Source organism: Puma concolor, chromosome B4, assembly GCF_028749965.1.
Source record: "Puma concolor isolate L17-30 chromosome B4, mPumCon1.1.hap2, whole genome shotgun sequence".
NCBI lineage: Eukaryota > Metazoa > Chordata > Mammalia > Carnivora > Felidae > Puma > Puma concolor.
The window spans coordinates 99,256,493-99,271,758 of NC_141673.1; the positions used below are offsets into that span (position 1 = coordinate 99,256,493).

General features: G+C 38.7%; 1 protein-coding gene across 1 annotated transcript in view; it reads left to right on the forward strand.

Annotated features, from left to right (window-relative positions):
- The window catches only part of LOC112867878 (C-type lectin domain family 2 member A), a 435,003-nt gene that overhangs the window by 213,373 nt on the left and 206,364 nt on the right, over positions 1 to 15,266 (forward strand). The window lies entirely within an intron of this gene.

Here is a 15,266-nt window from a genome sequence, read left to right on the forward strand (position 1 = left end):
ATGTTGAGTTGGACACTGTATGTGAACGGATGGGTAAAGCATTTGTGTTATGGCACGTTGGCGCTACATTCCAACAACAATGTTTTATTTTATGAGCACAGAGGTGTTCATAGGACTATAAGAATGTTTATTAGACTTGTTTTTGGACTAAACCACTTGAAAACACAGAATATTGTAAGGGATGATAAGCACCATGGACTTGTGCACGGGGAATAGGCACAAAAGTAGCTGAGAGTTTGTGCTGCAAGTAGTCTGGAAAGGTCTTGGGATTCAGACACTGCTGATGACTGTGCAGGGACTCTGGTTTGCAATCAGTTCACTAAAAGGCACGGGCTAGGCGTGCTTTCTGCTCATGCGACTCTACGCGGAAGTCTAGCAAGTGATTCTCTGGTGGTCCTAGAATAATTCATTTAGTAATCTTGGCGCAGATCCTTTGGAAATGAACCTTTCTTATTTTCTTTCTCCTTTCAAATTTGGAAGCCTATCCCATTTGGACATATACATCCAGGAGTTCTTGGATTATAGTCTTCAGGAAATAGAAGCTACCAGCATCCACATGCCTAGTCAAAGGGAGAAGTCTGTGATGGATGAAGAGAACAAAACTCGGGCTTGAGGGACCAGCTGGACTCACTGTGCGGCAGACAGAATCCATAATCTCACTCATCATTTGACCTACTTATGCTGTTACTCTGATCAGTATAAAACACTGATGGCTTGGGTCTCCTGAAATCAGTGTCCATTCTGAGCCACTGCCCAGCAACTCCTCAAAAGTTCGATTATTTCTCTTTCCTCAATGTATAGTCACCCAGGTAAATGGTCATAGATCTCTTAGGGGAAGAGTGGGGGAAAAAGATGAACTATATCATTTCTTTTTGTTTGTTTAGTAGAGTTCTTTCTCAAAGGCTTTCTCCCCACTCTAAATTACAGAGATTCTGGGTCTGTAAAATGGCTCAGGTCTGGGAATTGATGGAGGGAGCATGATCTCCTATTTTTAGAATTAGGTTAGCCTCCTAAGAAAGGGCTACATTTACTGGCAAAAAAGACTCAATGGAATTTCGGGTTCCATGTCCCTAGCTTGAGTGGAATCTTCCCGTATGTCCCCATTCCAGTTTTCAAGATCTCAGTCCTTCTCGACCGGTGCCCTCACTTTAACAGAAGACATCTTGCAATGCTGAAAATCCAGAACATCCATCTCTTTAGTCTCTCACAATGCTGTTAGCAGTGGTTTCATCGACATCTTGCAATGCTGAAAATCCAGAACATCCATCTCTTTAGTCTCTCACAATGCTGTTAGCAGTGGTTTCATCTTTAGGCCAATTTCCTTGGAAAATTTCCAGCTATGTGTAGGAACTTTCCTAGCTTGTCCCCTGTCGTTGTATCAGATAACAAAAACAAGCAGTGCAGACTCTCTCCAGCAGAGGGAGCCATTGAACAAACGTGTTCTTAGGGAGACGCTAAAAAACTTCCCGTTTTCTCTGTGGTCTTCTGAGACATTGAGAGCAACTATTAACATCAATAACGGACTTACTACAGCTCAGTGATAAGAAAGGAAAAAGAAAAAAAAAATTAACTAGTAGACACCATACAAAAGCTTAGGGAATGAAAGAAAATAATTCAACTTTTATCTGTTTAAAAAAACAAAACAAAACCCGGAAACAAACTGCAGACGCAAATGGATATGGAGGCAAGAGCATAAAGGCATGAGTTGACCTGTCTTGAGAGCTTAGTAACACCTTGTTGTCTCTGGTGATTCCCAGGAATAACAGGAGGGAGGTGTGTGTGCACTTCCTAGGGAATGAGGGTGGGAGGGGCCTGGGAAGGGGGTTTATTTAAGGTCCCTACAGCCAGGTAAGCCATCCACTGACATTTCCGTAACAAAACTTGTACCTAATAACTGAAAACTGGGATATGTGAAGGTTCACAATGAAGCCCCGACAGTGCAGTGGACATTCGCCAGTGTTCTAACACAATTTTGTGTTCTCCTTGTCCCTTAATTCAGTGTTGAATAGACCCATTGTATGTTGCTATACAATGTCAGGGTTTGCCATTTCAGAGCTATAGTACATCAATTTAAAATGACGACCAACACTTTATATTACTATTCATCTATTTGGGGGACACATTGTTACTATTTTTTTTTCTATTAGATTATAGAAAGAGAGTTGACATTTTTAAAAGTCCACCTATTATTAACAACAATGAGTTTAATAATTTAACTGCTGCGTGTTTTCTGCTAATATAAACCCTTTCTCTCAAATATCTCCGAGAAGAAAACTGATTTGACTTTATGGACTAGACTGACTCATGGGTCTGTTAGTTAAAAGAGGTCTTAAGATGAGCATTAGAATGTGATCTCTTTAATCAAATTTTATGAATTCATTCTAGGTAGTGTACATACTAAATACCTGTTAGTTGAATGAATAGAAGAGTAAATGAAAGCAAGGAAGGAATCTGGCTTTTACAGAACCCTGTTAAGTGATAACTACCCAGTGGTAATGTGATTTTTATGTTAGAAAACTAGTGAGTGACTATATCAAATATCAAGCGGGAGAAATGATAAATAACAAAATTTAAGGTCCTAAAGGAATTTTCATTCGATTGGATCACAGTAAAGTCTTTTTCTCAGTTTGTGGTACTAATCAGAAGGCCTCGTGTATGTGATCAATTTAGGAAACATCCAAATATATCAATTCCTTGTTAACGCCAATTTATAATAGTTTAAAAATTCAAACTGAGGACATAGATTTGGAGAGAGGTGATCCCCGGCTAGCGAGATGCTTGTTAGATCACCTGGTGTTCATGTCCACAATTCATCGGATTCCTTGTACAAGCCAATGAAATAAGTTAAATTAGCCTTAAATTTGGGAAGGAAGGGAAGAAAAAGAGAAAGAGAGGGAAACGAACCACAGGAGATTCTTAACAATAGAGAAAAAAACTGAGGGCCGATGGAGGGAGGTGAGTGGAGGACGCGTTAAATGGTGATGGGTATGAAGGAGGACACGTGCTGTGATGAGCACTGGGTGTCGTAGGTGAGTGATGAATCCCTAAATTCTACTCTTGGAACCAACTAAATTGCACTGTTATGTTAACAGACTAAAATTTACATTAAACAGATTTTTGTTTGAAAAAAGGTGAGCATGGAAAACCTAAGTAAATCAGTATTACCACATCTCATTTTTTGCAGTTTCCGTTAACCAGTGAATCCTTCCACTCCACTCTCATATAGAAGTGAACAGTATTGGGGCGCCCGGGTGGCTCAGTCGGTTAAGCTTCCAACTTCAGCTCAGGTCATGATCTCAAGGTCTGTAGGTTCGAGCCCCGCGTCGGGCTCTGTGCTGACAGCTCAGAGCCTGGAGCCTGTTTCAGATTCTGTGTCTCCCTCTTTCTCTGACCCTCCCCTGTTCATGCTGTCTCTCTCTCTGTCTCAAAAATAAATAAATGTTAAAAAAAAAATCTAAACGGCTGACTCTCTTGGGTCCCAAACTCCAACACTAAAAAAGTCACCACTTAAACAGCACATACTGCTTGTTGAGCATAGTTTTAAGTGCTTTAAGAATATTAAATAGGTTTGAACCATACAAAAAGTTGCTAAGTAGATACTGTTATGATTCTCATTTTATATTTATTTATTTATTTATTTATTTATTTATTTGAGAGAGAGAGAGAGAGAGAGAGAGAGAGGCAGAGAGATATGGAAAGAGATATCAAGCAGGCTCCATGCCTAACGTGGAGGCCGACACAGGGACTATATCTCATGACCGTGAGATCATGACCTGAGCCAAAATCAAGAGTCAGAAATTCAGCCTGACCAAACCACCCAGGTGCCCTTGATTCTCATTTTAAAGATGAAGAAACTTATCCTTCTGGGAAATCTGAGTACATTTTACGAAGTCTCACATTTAGTAAGTGGCAGGGCAGAAATGTAATTACTTCTGGTAATCTGGTTTCAGAACCCACGCTTAGCTACAGTTATATTGCATCTAATTTCCACAGAGTAAAGGTAGTTGAGTAAAGATGAGCGTTTGGGGGGACGGTGGTGAACTTCGGTAGACATTCAAAATTAGTATTGATATTTTCTATTTAAACCTCCTCAATCGCAAGCCAAAATACCCTGGCTGTCTTTGGTATGCAGTTCACCTTAGACCAGCATTGTATAAGATTGATCATGAACATCACACCTACGTCTTAGGCCAGAAACATTAATAGCATCAATCATTAACAATTCTTTAGTTCTGAAGGAAATACCTGTATTTTGGTGACGGAGTGTCAACCAAATAAGAGTTTGTCTATGATATAATATACCTCAATACAGAAAATTTCATGTGAGAGATACACTTCTGAGTATTAGAAAAATTAATTTCACAACCCCTGAGGAATGGACATGTTCTATAATTTTAATAGTGAGAAATATATAAAATATATATATATATAAAATATATATATATAGTGAATAGAATATTGCCTCTAAGTGTATATATTCCTGCAAATCAGCTCAGAAACGTTTAAAATAAATTTTTGTATTGTTTATTGTGTTTGAGGCACCTCCAGAATAGTTCTTCTATTTGTAGAGGCCTAGATTTGGATTCATACCAAAGCATCCTCCAGAATAATTTGAGAGTAGGTTACTGTGTACCAAGAGTCTTATTTTACATGCATTGCTTCCTGTCCCCTGAGGAACTATATATTTTGCCTCTCCTGTACCACTAACCCCAATGCTATGAACACAGTAGGGATTTGAATGAATTAATTAATAAATGAGTGAATGAAGTAAATGCCTTCATTCTCAAGATGCTTGGTAACACCAGTTAAGCTCCTAAAGCTCCTTTCTTTGTCGAAGCAGCAATTCTATGAATTCAAAGGATTCAGCTGTATCTCAAGTTTCTATCAGAAGAGTCCTAAGGAGCTCATATGAATAACTGGTGTAGGAATTGAGTCAATTACCAGTTTATCGCCTCTTTGCTCCAAATCTATCATTCACCATCTCCTCTATTATAATGGACATGGCCTGTACGTTTTTCTGCCATGCCAGCTGGCACAGCGTTAACGTTTGTCAGTTGAAGGAACTGAAGAAGGAAGGCAGTCAGGGGAAGGAGTTTCTCTTCCTGGTTCCAGTGTCCTTTGTTCACCAGGCTGTTGCACAGTTGGGTTTCCTTCAGTACCCGATGGCCAGCTGCATGTAGCACCTGCCCCCTGGGGAACTTTGAATCACACCTTGGCAGGTGCCTTCATAAATGAGTGGTCCCAGCAGGGCAGCTCTGATGGTGGGCTTCTCCTCATATAGGATCCGGTGGCTCTGGAATGAATGCCCAATTGTAACACCTTCCTGTGGACGCCCTAAAGGCCAAATTTTCAGGTTCCTGCTGACGTGGCACTTCAGCCAGCATCTCAGTTATCTGCTGAGCCACACTGGTGTCCTCTGCCGAGGTCAGGATTTCAGTCTGTGGTGTGGTATAGGAAAAGCCTCTTCCTTCAATGTACTGTCTCAGCCCAAGCGCTGATGGCTGCTCCCTGTGTCTGATTTTGTATTCTTTAGAGTTTTCTTTACGTCCTTTTAACCAAGGCCCTGTAACTTTAATCCCCTACTAATAACTTTATATATTAAATTTTCCCAGTTCCAATTACCGTGGGTTCTAGTCCCTTGATCAGAATTTGATTGATGGAAGAATGATTGATTGATATAAGAATGTAGTTCATTCAACAGAAATTTTACGTGAGCCATTTTTTTCGCCTCCAGAACCTCTTGAAACTTCCCTCTGATTCAGTGGTATTCAAATTCTTTAAGTAATGGAATCCTGTTTAGAGACAAAATCCCATGTGGAATACCAACATGGATAAAATACCAACATGGATAAAAAAAAAAAAAACCAATAGAGAGGCTTTGATTTCAGTGGGGTTGGCTCACAAGATGGCCCAGGTATGGCTTCTCTTCCTTCTCCTCACTCTCTGTCCATGATGGTCTTGAAACATCTCTCTGGAGCACAAAAGATTCTCAGGACGCTGTCTTAGTCAGTTAGGGCTGCTGTAACAAAACACCACAGACGGAGTAACTTAGAAACAACAGAAATTTAGTTCACATAGTTCTAGAGACCAGAAGTGCAGACCAGAGTGCCAACATAGTCGAGGGAGGGGCCTCCTCATCCAGGCTTCAGACTTCCAGTTGTATCCTCACATGGTGAAAAGAACCAGGAGCTCTGTGGGGTCTCTTTTACAAGGCGCTCATTCCATTCATGACGGCTCCACCTTCAAGAACTAATCACCTCCCAAAGCCCCCGCCTCTTGATACAATTATATTGGGCGTTAGGATTTCAACTTACAAGTTTGGGGGGCTACAAACATTCAGACCACTGCACACAACTTGAGAAACAGCTCTGACTCCATCTTGCGGGCAATAAAATAACCCTTCCTCTAAATTTGACAAATTATATTGGCATATTCACTGTAACCAGTAGGCACTGGATGGATATCCTGTTTCTGTTTCATTCAAGAAATAAAATAATGTCCTTTTAGATCGATCCAACTATCTAATCCTGGAGCAATAGGATATAATAGCCAGAACTTAAGGATCTCGGGAGGAAATGTCCTTATTTCTATTAAACCAGAGTTGACTCAAAATGAGAGACAGCGATAGGGCAGGATGGAATATTTAAAGGAAATAGATTTCTAACCTCAGTGCTGAATATTTAAGAACATAAACTTCTGCTTTCACTTCTTGAGTGGAAGACTCAGAAACTGCCAGCTTTTCTGGAAAGTCCCTATTCTTACTGGGGCAAAAAAGAAAACACTGGGGGGAAACAGCTTCTCTTTTTAGAGAGGCATGTTCAGCCTATAGTAGACCTACCTTCTCAGAAGTCCTCAGTCTGAAAAGTCCTCACCTCAAATCTGCACCTTAACTTAACTTTATCCCCTTAAATTCAGAGAATGAGTAAATATGAGCAACACTGCAGAGGTCTCATTCTATAGAATTAGCATCTGTGGACTGGACCCAGCACAGCCCATCAATATTTTGAAATAAAGTGGAATAAAATTATTCATTTTTGCAATTACTGGCTTTCCTGACATCAACATAAAATATCTCTGGTTTTCAAAACAGTATGGAGAGAACTGCGGTGTAGTGATCATACGGTACAGATTTTGGTGTTCTGGAAGAATTTCATGGAAGGAGGGAAGCACAAAATAAATTAAGAATGTCCTAAAAATAAGATTGCATTCTCGTAAGTTTTCCATGTAATTGGTACATTCTGGAAACAACAGATCACCAGGTTTCATGTTTGCAATCATTCACAAAAGCAAAAAGACACAGAGAAAACACTTGTCCCCAGCTCCTCTTATAAAAAGAACTATAATAGAAAGGCTCATGAACTCTAATTCCCACACTGTGCATTGATTATTTCCAATTTGATTCCACACATTTGAAACAGGATGACATAATATTTTGAGTGTAAGGAAAATGAAAACCAATGAACTTTAAGTTATTGAATACAGAAGTTCAAATTGCCAATTGAGTTAGGAGTGGAGAATGTGATAGAACAGAATTGACAACTCAAACTTCTACAAAAGTCAGGAAGTCATGTGAGTGTGGAAGTTTAGTGAAGACCATGGAAAATCAAAGAACACATATGCCACATTAGTGTCTGCACATAGAGTTAAGTATGGCTGAGCCTCCATTCAAAGATTACCATGAAGTTGGTCACAAGTGGGACCTAGGCATGTGTGTTTTAAAATCAAAGTGCTTCTGTAGCCAAGAATTCCTTATCCAACAAGGCTGTCATCCAAAATAGAAGAAGAGATAAAGAGTTTCCCAGACAAAAACTAGAGAAGTTTGTGACCACTGAAACAGCCATGCAAGAAATTTTAAGAGGGGGACTCTGAATGGAGAAAAGACAAAACAAAACAAAAAAAGACCAAAAGCAACAAGGACTAGAAAGGACCAGAGAACATCAGGAGAAACACCAATTCTACAAGCAATACAATGGCACTAAATTCATATCTTTCAGGATTCACTCTAAATGTAAATGGACTAAATGCTTCAATCAGAAGACATAAGTGGTCAGAATGGATTAGAAATCAAGAACCATCTATATGCTACTTACAAGAGACTCATTTTAGAACTAAAGACACCTGCATGTTGAAAGTAAGGGAATAGAGAACCATCTATCATGCTAATGGTCATCAAAAGAAAGCTGGAGTAGCCACATAGCAGCCACACAAACTATATTTTCAAATAAAGACTGTAACAAGAGATGAAGAAGGGCATTATATCATAATTAAGGGGTCTATCCACCAAGATCAAATAATTGTAAATATTTATGCCCCCGATGTGGAACACCCAAATATATAAATCAATTAATCACAAACATAAAAAAAAAACTCTTGATAATAATACAATAATGGAAGGGGACTTCAGCACCCCACTTACAACAATAGAGAGATCGTGTAAGCAGAGAATCAACAAGGAAACAATGGCTTTGAATGACACACCGGACCAGATGGACTTAACAGATATATTCAGAATATTTCATCCTAAAACAGCAGAATACACATTCTTCTCAACTGCACATGGAATGTTCTCCAGAATACATCACATACTGAGTCACAAATCAACCCTCCACAAGTACAAAAAGATCAATATCATCCCTTGCATATTTTCAGACCACAACACTAGGAAACTCAAAATCAACCACAAGAAAAAATTTGGAAAGACCAGGAATACTTCAAGATTAAAGAAAATTCTACTAAAGAATGAATAGGCGGGGCGCCTGGGTGGCGCAGTCGGTTAAGCGTCCGACTTCAGCCAGGTCACGCTCTCGCGGTCCGTGAGTTCGAGCCCCGCGTCAGGCTCTGGGCTGATGGCTCAGAGCCTGGAGCCTGTTTCCGATTCTGTGTCTCCCTCTCTCTCTGCTCCTCCCCCATTCATGCTCTGTCTCTCTCTGTCCCAAAAATAAATAAACGTTGGAAAAAAAAAATTTAAAAAAAAACAAAAAAAGAATGAATAGGCAAACCAAGAAATTAAAAAGGAAATTTAAAAGTACATGGAAGCCAATGAAAATGAAAACACAACCGTCCCCAACCTTTGGGATGCCACAAAGGCATTCATAAAAGGGAAATATGTAGCAATCCAGGACTTCCTAAAGATGGAAGAAAGGTCTCAGATATACAACCTAACCTTACACCTAAAAGAGCTGGAAAAAGAACAGCAAATAAAGCCCAAATCAGCAGAAGAAGGGAAATAATAAAGATTAGAGTAGAAATCAATGATATCGAAATCAAAAAAAAAAAAAAAAAATAGAACAGATCAATGAAACCAGAAACTGGTCTTTGAAAGAATTAACAAAATTGATAACCCCCTAGCCAGATTGATAAAAAAGAAAAAGGAAAGGACCCAAATAAATAAAATCATGAAAGAAAGAGGAGAAATGACAACCAACACTGCAGAAATACAAACAATAATAAAAGAATATTATAGCAATGATATGCCAACAAATTGGGCAATTTGGAAGAAATGGACAAATTCCTGGAAATATATAAACTACCAAAACCGAAGCAGGAAATAATAGAAAATTAGAACAGACCCATAACCAGTAAAGAAATTGAATCAGTAATCAAAAATCTCCTAGCAAATGAGAGTCCAGGGCTGGGTGGCTTTCTAGGGAAATTCTACCAAACATTTAAAGAAGAGTTAACACTTACTCTTTTGAAACTATTCCAAAAAATAGAAATGGAAGGAAGACTTCCAAACTCATTCTAAGAGGTCAGGATTACCTTGATTCCAAAAGCAGACAAAGACCCCACTAAAAAGGACAACTACAGATGAATTTACCTGATGAACATTAATGCAAAAATTCTCAACAAGATACTAGCCAACTGGATCCAAAAATATTTTGAAAAAATTATTCACCACAATCAAGTGGGATTTATTCCTGAGATGCAGGGCTGGTTCAGTATCTGCAAATCAATCAATGTGATACATCACATTAATAAAAGAAAGGATAAGAACCACATGACCCTCTCAATAGATGCAGAAAAGGTATCTGACAAAATACAGCATCCTTTCTTGCTAAAACCCCTCAAGAAAGTAGGGATAGAATGATCATACCTCAAGATCATAAAGGCCATATACAGAAGACCCACCACTAATATCATCCTCAATGGGGAAAAACTGAGAGTTTTCCCCCTAAGGTCAGAAACACAACAAGGATGTCCACTCTCACCACTGTTATTCAACATAGTGTTGGAAATCCTACTCTCAACAATCAGACAACAAAAAGAAATAAAAGGCATCCAGACTGGCAAGGAGGAAGTCAAACTTTCACCCTCTTCACAGACAACATGATACTCTACGTAGAAAACCCAAAAGACTCCCCCCAAAAACTACTAGAACTGATCCATGAATTCCGCAAAGTCACAGGATATAAAATCAATGTACAGAAATCAGTTGCATTTCTACACACCAATAATGAAGCAGCAGAAAGAGAAATCAAGTAATAGATCCCATTTACAATTGCACCAAAAACTATAAAATACAAAGGAAGTATAAAGATTGAATCCCATCGATAAGTCACCTGGTTGTAACTTTTGAATTGGAGACTTCCCCCAAGGAGATCTAAAATATACAAAAGGGAATTTGGCTTTGGAAGAGAAACGCAATGGAAAAAAACATGAATTTGGGAATCAGACAACCTATTTTTAGGTGTGTCAAACCGAGTTGCTTAATCTTTTGGTTCGTGTTCTCTAAAATGCACATAGTAAAATATTTGCTACCTAGAAAACAGAATTTTCATGAGGATCAGCTTTACATGGGAAAGTATATTGTACTTTTCTGAAACTTTGACAAATTTTTTTTAGGTTTGGGGTTACATGCCACACTTTTGACCTCAAACTTTCTTCCTTTTTGGAAAACAGGAAGATGTAAAAAATAAAATAAAACCAAAAAAAGGCAAAAAAAAAAAAAGAGAGAAAGGAAAGGAAAGGAAAGAAAAGAAAAGAAAAGAAAAGAAAAGAAAAGAAAAGAAAAGAAAAGAAAAGAAAAGAAAAAACACAGATGCAAGAATCTTCTCACTTTCTCACTGTTATGCAAGCCCTACCATCATCTGGACCATCTTTTCCCTCTGATGTTACTTACCACTTCTCAATGTAAACCTACACTCCAGCTGGGCCAGTCACCTCTCTGTTGATTAAAAAAGACATAGCCAGGGGCGCCTGGGTGGCACAGTCGGTTAAGCGTCCGACTTCAGCCAGGTCACGATCTCGCGGTCCGCGAGTTCGAGCCCCGCGTCGGGCTCTGGGCTGATGGCTCAGAGCCTGGAGCCTGTTTCCGATTCTGTGTCTCCCTCTCTCTCTGCCCCTCCCCCGTTCATGCTCTGTCTCTCTCTGTCCCAAAAATAAATAAACGTTGAAAAAAAAAATTAAAAAAAAAAAAAAAAAAAAGACATAGCCATAATTATTCCAAAAGTAAGGTCCTCTGGTATTTGCCTAGGTCTGGATTAGAAGAGCAATTGTTCCAATAAGGGAAGGGAAGCAAAAATAATATAAAAATAGGGAGAGGGACAAAACATAAGAGACTCTTAAATATGGAGAACAAACAGAGGGTTACTGGAGGGATTGTGGGGGGGGGATGGGCTAAATGGGTAAGGGGCATTAAGGAATCTACTCCTGAAATCATTGTGGCAGTATATGCTAACTAATTTGGATGAAAATTTTAAAAATTAATAATAATAAATGAAATAAAATAAAATAAAATAAAATATGAAGAAGAAGAAGAGGGAGAAGAAGATGGAGAAGAAGAAGAAGAAGAAGAAGAAGAAGAAGAAGAAGAAGAAGAAAGGAGAAGAAGAAGAAGAAGAAGAAGAAGAAGAAGAAGAAAGGAGAAGAAGAAGAAGAAGAAGAAGAAGAAGAAGAAGAAGAAGAAGAAGAAGGAGAAGAAGAAGAAGGGCAATTGTTCCAGAGAAGGTGAGAATTGTGATCCATGAACAGGTGGCCAAGCATCTGCTCCCTGTAGGGAAAGTAGAAATGAGGTAGCAAAGTAAAACTGAAACACTAAATGAAGGCCCCACTGCAGCAGAACATTAACCCTATCTTGTCCCTCCAAGAGGCATATTACTGCCTGAATTTGGGAACACTAAGGTAGCAATGGAAACAGCTTCTGGGAAAGGAAAAAAAAAAAAACATTCATCTGTTATAGTACTAGCCTAGGGTCAAGGTATGAAGAAGTTTAGGGTGATGGAAATAGCAAGAATGAAAAAAATGCTGGTTACTTTTTCACGAAGGCCTCGCAGGTCTGTATCTTCTTTGCCTTCAGTGTAAATTATCTGGTAGAACAATGCCAGCTGATACACACTCCCTTGTATAGATAGCTTCTGACAATGATCCAGAATTCATATGCCCCCGTCTCCCATCTCCAATCTTAAAAACAGAAGATCAGATCCTGGATTACTCCGAGGTCAATGCTTTCAAGTAAGGAATGCACAACACCTGTACTAAAGAGGTAACATCTACTTCCACTGTCCTTTTTTTTTTTAATCTTTATTAATTTTTGAGAGAGAAACAGAGTGCAAGTGGGGGAGGAACAGAGACAGAGGGAGACACAGAATCCGAAGCAGGCTCCAGACTCTGAGCTGTCAGCACAGAGGGCTCGAACGTAGGGCTCGAACCCACGAACCAGGAGATCATGACCTGAGCTGAAGTCGGACGCTTAACCGACTGAGCCACCCAGGCGCCCCCATTGTCCTTTTGTAATGAGAAAATAAACACATTAAAAATAAACATTAAGCTAGTTTTTGTCTGTTTAAAAATATGTCAATCAAGCAATCTAGTGGCAGGTAGTGAATTAGTAGATAGCCCTCCAAACATCAAATGCTTTAAAGAATCTGAGTTAAAGAAAAGTTAAATAACTGGTAATCAAACAACAAATTTGAGGCTAAAAGAAAAAATAAATTATTTCACGTCCCATATACGAGGTTTGAAACGCAGTGCAGTAGATCTTAAGTTTACAAAATTGCATGTGAGATATTTATTTATATACATGTTGATTCTTTTTTTTCCCTAGGAATGGAGGTTTTTATTTATTTTTTTTTATTTTTTAAATATAGTTTATTGCCAAGTTAGCTAACATACAGAGTATACAGTCTGTTCTTAGCTTCAGGAGTAGATTCCCATGATTCATCACTTACATATAATACCCAGTGCTCATACCAACAAGTGCCTTCCTCGATGCCCATCATCACTCATGGTAGGGAAAAAGGATATGTGTTGATTCTTGAAGGTAAAAGTTAACGTGACATAGAAAAATTTCATATGTACAAACAATTAATTCTGCATTAATAAGCAAATTAATAAATACTTTGTGTTATAGAAACAAAGTTATGAATAGTCTATGAAAATGAAGCTACCATATTTGTTGCAAAGAAAATTGCTCGAATTTCGTCAGTGAGGATTCGACTTTCATTATTTGCTATTGCTCTGAAAGAATCCACAGAACCCACAAATACAAACGTAATAATAAAACATTTGTTCTTCCTATCCGTTGGTTCAATCTATTTATAGATAGGAGCTCAGTTTCTGCAAAAAAAAAATGGAACTAAATTGAATTGTTGACTGGCGGTTAGCTTTGGCCTGGGACTCAGGTTTCACACAAAAGAAGGAAGCCATGTTGCCTAATAAATCGGGGAGAACAAAGGGGAAGTGGACCAAAGAATAAGACTGGGCAACATATTAGGGAAAAAGTATAAAGAATTTCCTTTTAAAAGTGAAGCAAAGTTTTTGGAAAAAAAATGTTAATTATAAAATAATGTGAATAATATGATACTCCTATATAAAAATTTTATGCTTACTCCATACACTATTTATATGTACACTTGACCCTTGAACAAATGGCAGGGTCAGGGGCATGGACCTACCTACCACACAGTCAAAAATCCAGTTAACTTTTGACCCCCGGCAAACCCGACTGCTAATAGTCAACGGCTGATCAGAAGCCTACTGATAACGTAAATAGTTGATTAATATACATTTTATATATGTACTATATACTTTATTCTCAAAATCAAGGAAGCTAGAGAAAAGAAAATGTTATTTAGAAGATCATGAAAGATCATGAAAGATCATGACTGTACTACATTTATCAAAAAAATTCTTAGAAAGATCATGAAAGATCATGACTGTACTACATTTATCAAAAAAATTCTGCATATAAGCATACCCATGCAGTTGCAACATGCGTTGTTCAAAAGTCGACTAGGCTTTTTTCCATACCCAAAGCTTCTGCTGACTCCTACATATGGACAACTTTAAGCCTTTAACTTTAATTATATCTCTTCCCTAAAATCTGGAATCTTGTATACCAATGCCTACTAGACAACTTTACTTAGATGTTCAGAGGAACTTTAATATCGTTGTGCCCCCACATGAACTATTTATCACTAACTATGTTTGCTCTGTATTTCTTTTCCATTCTCTTCTCTTCTCTTCTCTTCTCTTCTCTTCTCTTCTCTTCTCTTCTCTTCTCTTCTCTTCTCTTCTCTTCCTTTCCCTTCCCTTCCCTTCCCTCCCCTCCCCTTCTTCTCTTTTCTTTTCTTTTCTCTTCTTTTCTTTTCTTTTTTCTTTTCTTTTTTTTGAGAGAGAGAGAAGGAGACAGAATCCCAAGCAGGCTCCTCACTGTGAGCACAGAGGCCAATGTGGGCTGAGCTGAAATCGAAGGCTTAACTGACTGACAACACCCAGGTGCCCCTTTTGTTCTGTATTTCCTTCTTTCTTTTTCTTTTTCTTTTTTAATTTTTTTCACATTTATTTTGAGATGTTTATTTATATTTGAGAGATTATTTATTTATGAGCGGGGGAGGAGCAGAGAGAGAAGGAGACACAGAACCTGAAGCAGGCTCCAGGCTCTGAGCTGTCAGCCCAGAGCCCGACGCGGGGCCCGAACTCGCAAACTGCGAGGTCATGACCTGAGCCAAGTCAACCGCTTAACCCACTGAGCCACCCAGGCGTGCCTGTGTTTCTTTTTTTTTTTTTTTTTTTGTATTTATATATGAAATTTATTGTCAAATTGGTTTCCATACAACACCCAGTGCTCATCCCAAAAGGTGCCCTCCTCAATACCCATCACCCACCCTCCCCTCCCTCCCACCCCCCATCAACCCTTAGTTTGTTCTCAGTTCTCAACAGTCTCTTATGCTTTGGCTCTCTCCCACTCTAACCTCTTTTTTTTTTTTTTTGTTCCCCTCCCCCCTGGGTTCCTGTTAAGTTTCTCAGGATCCACATAAGAGTGAAAC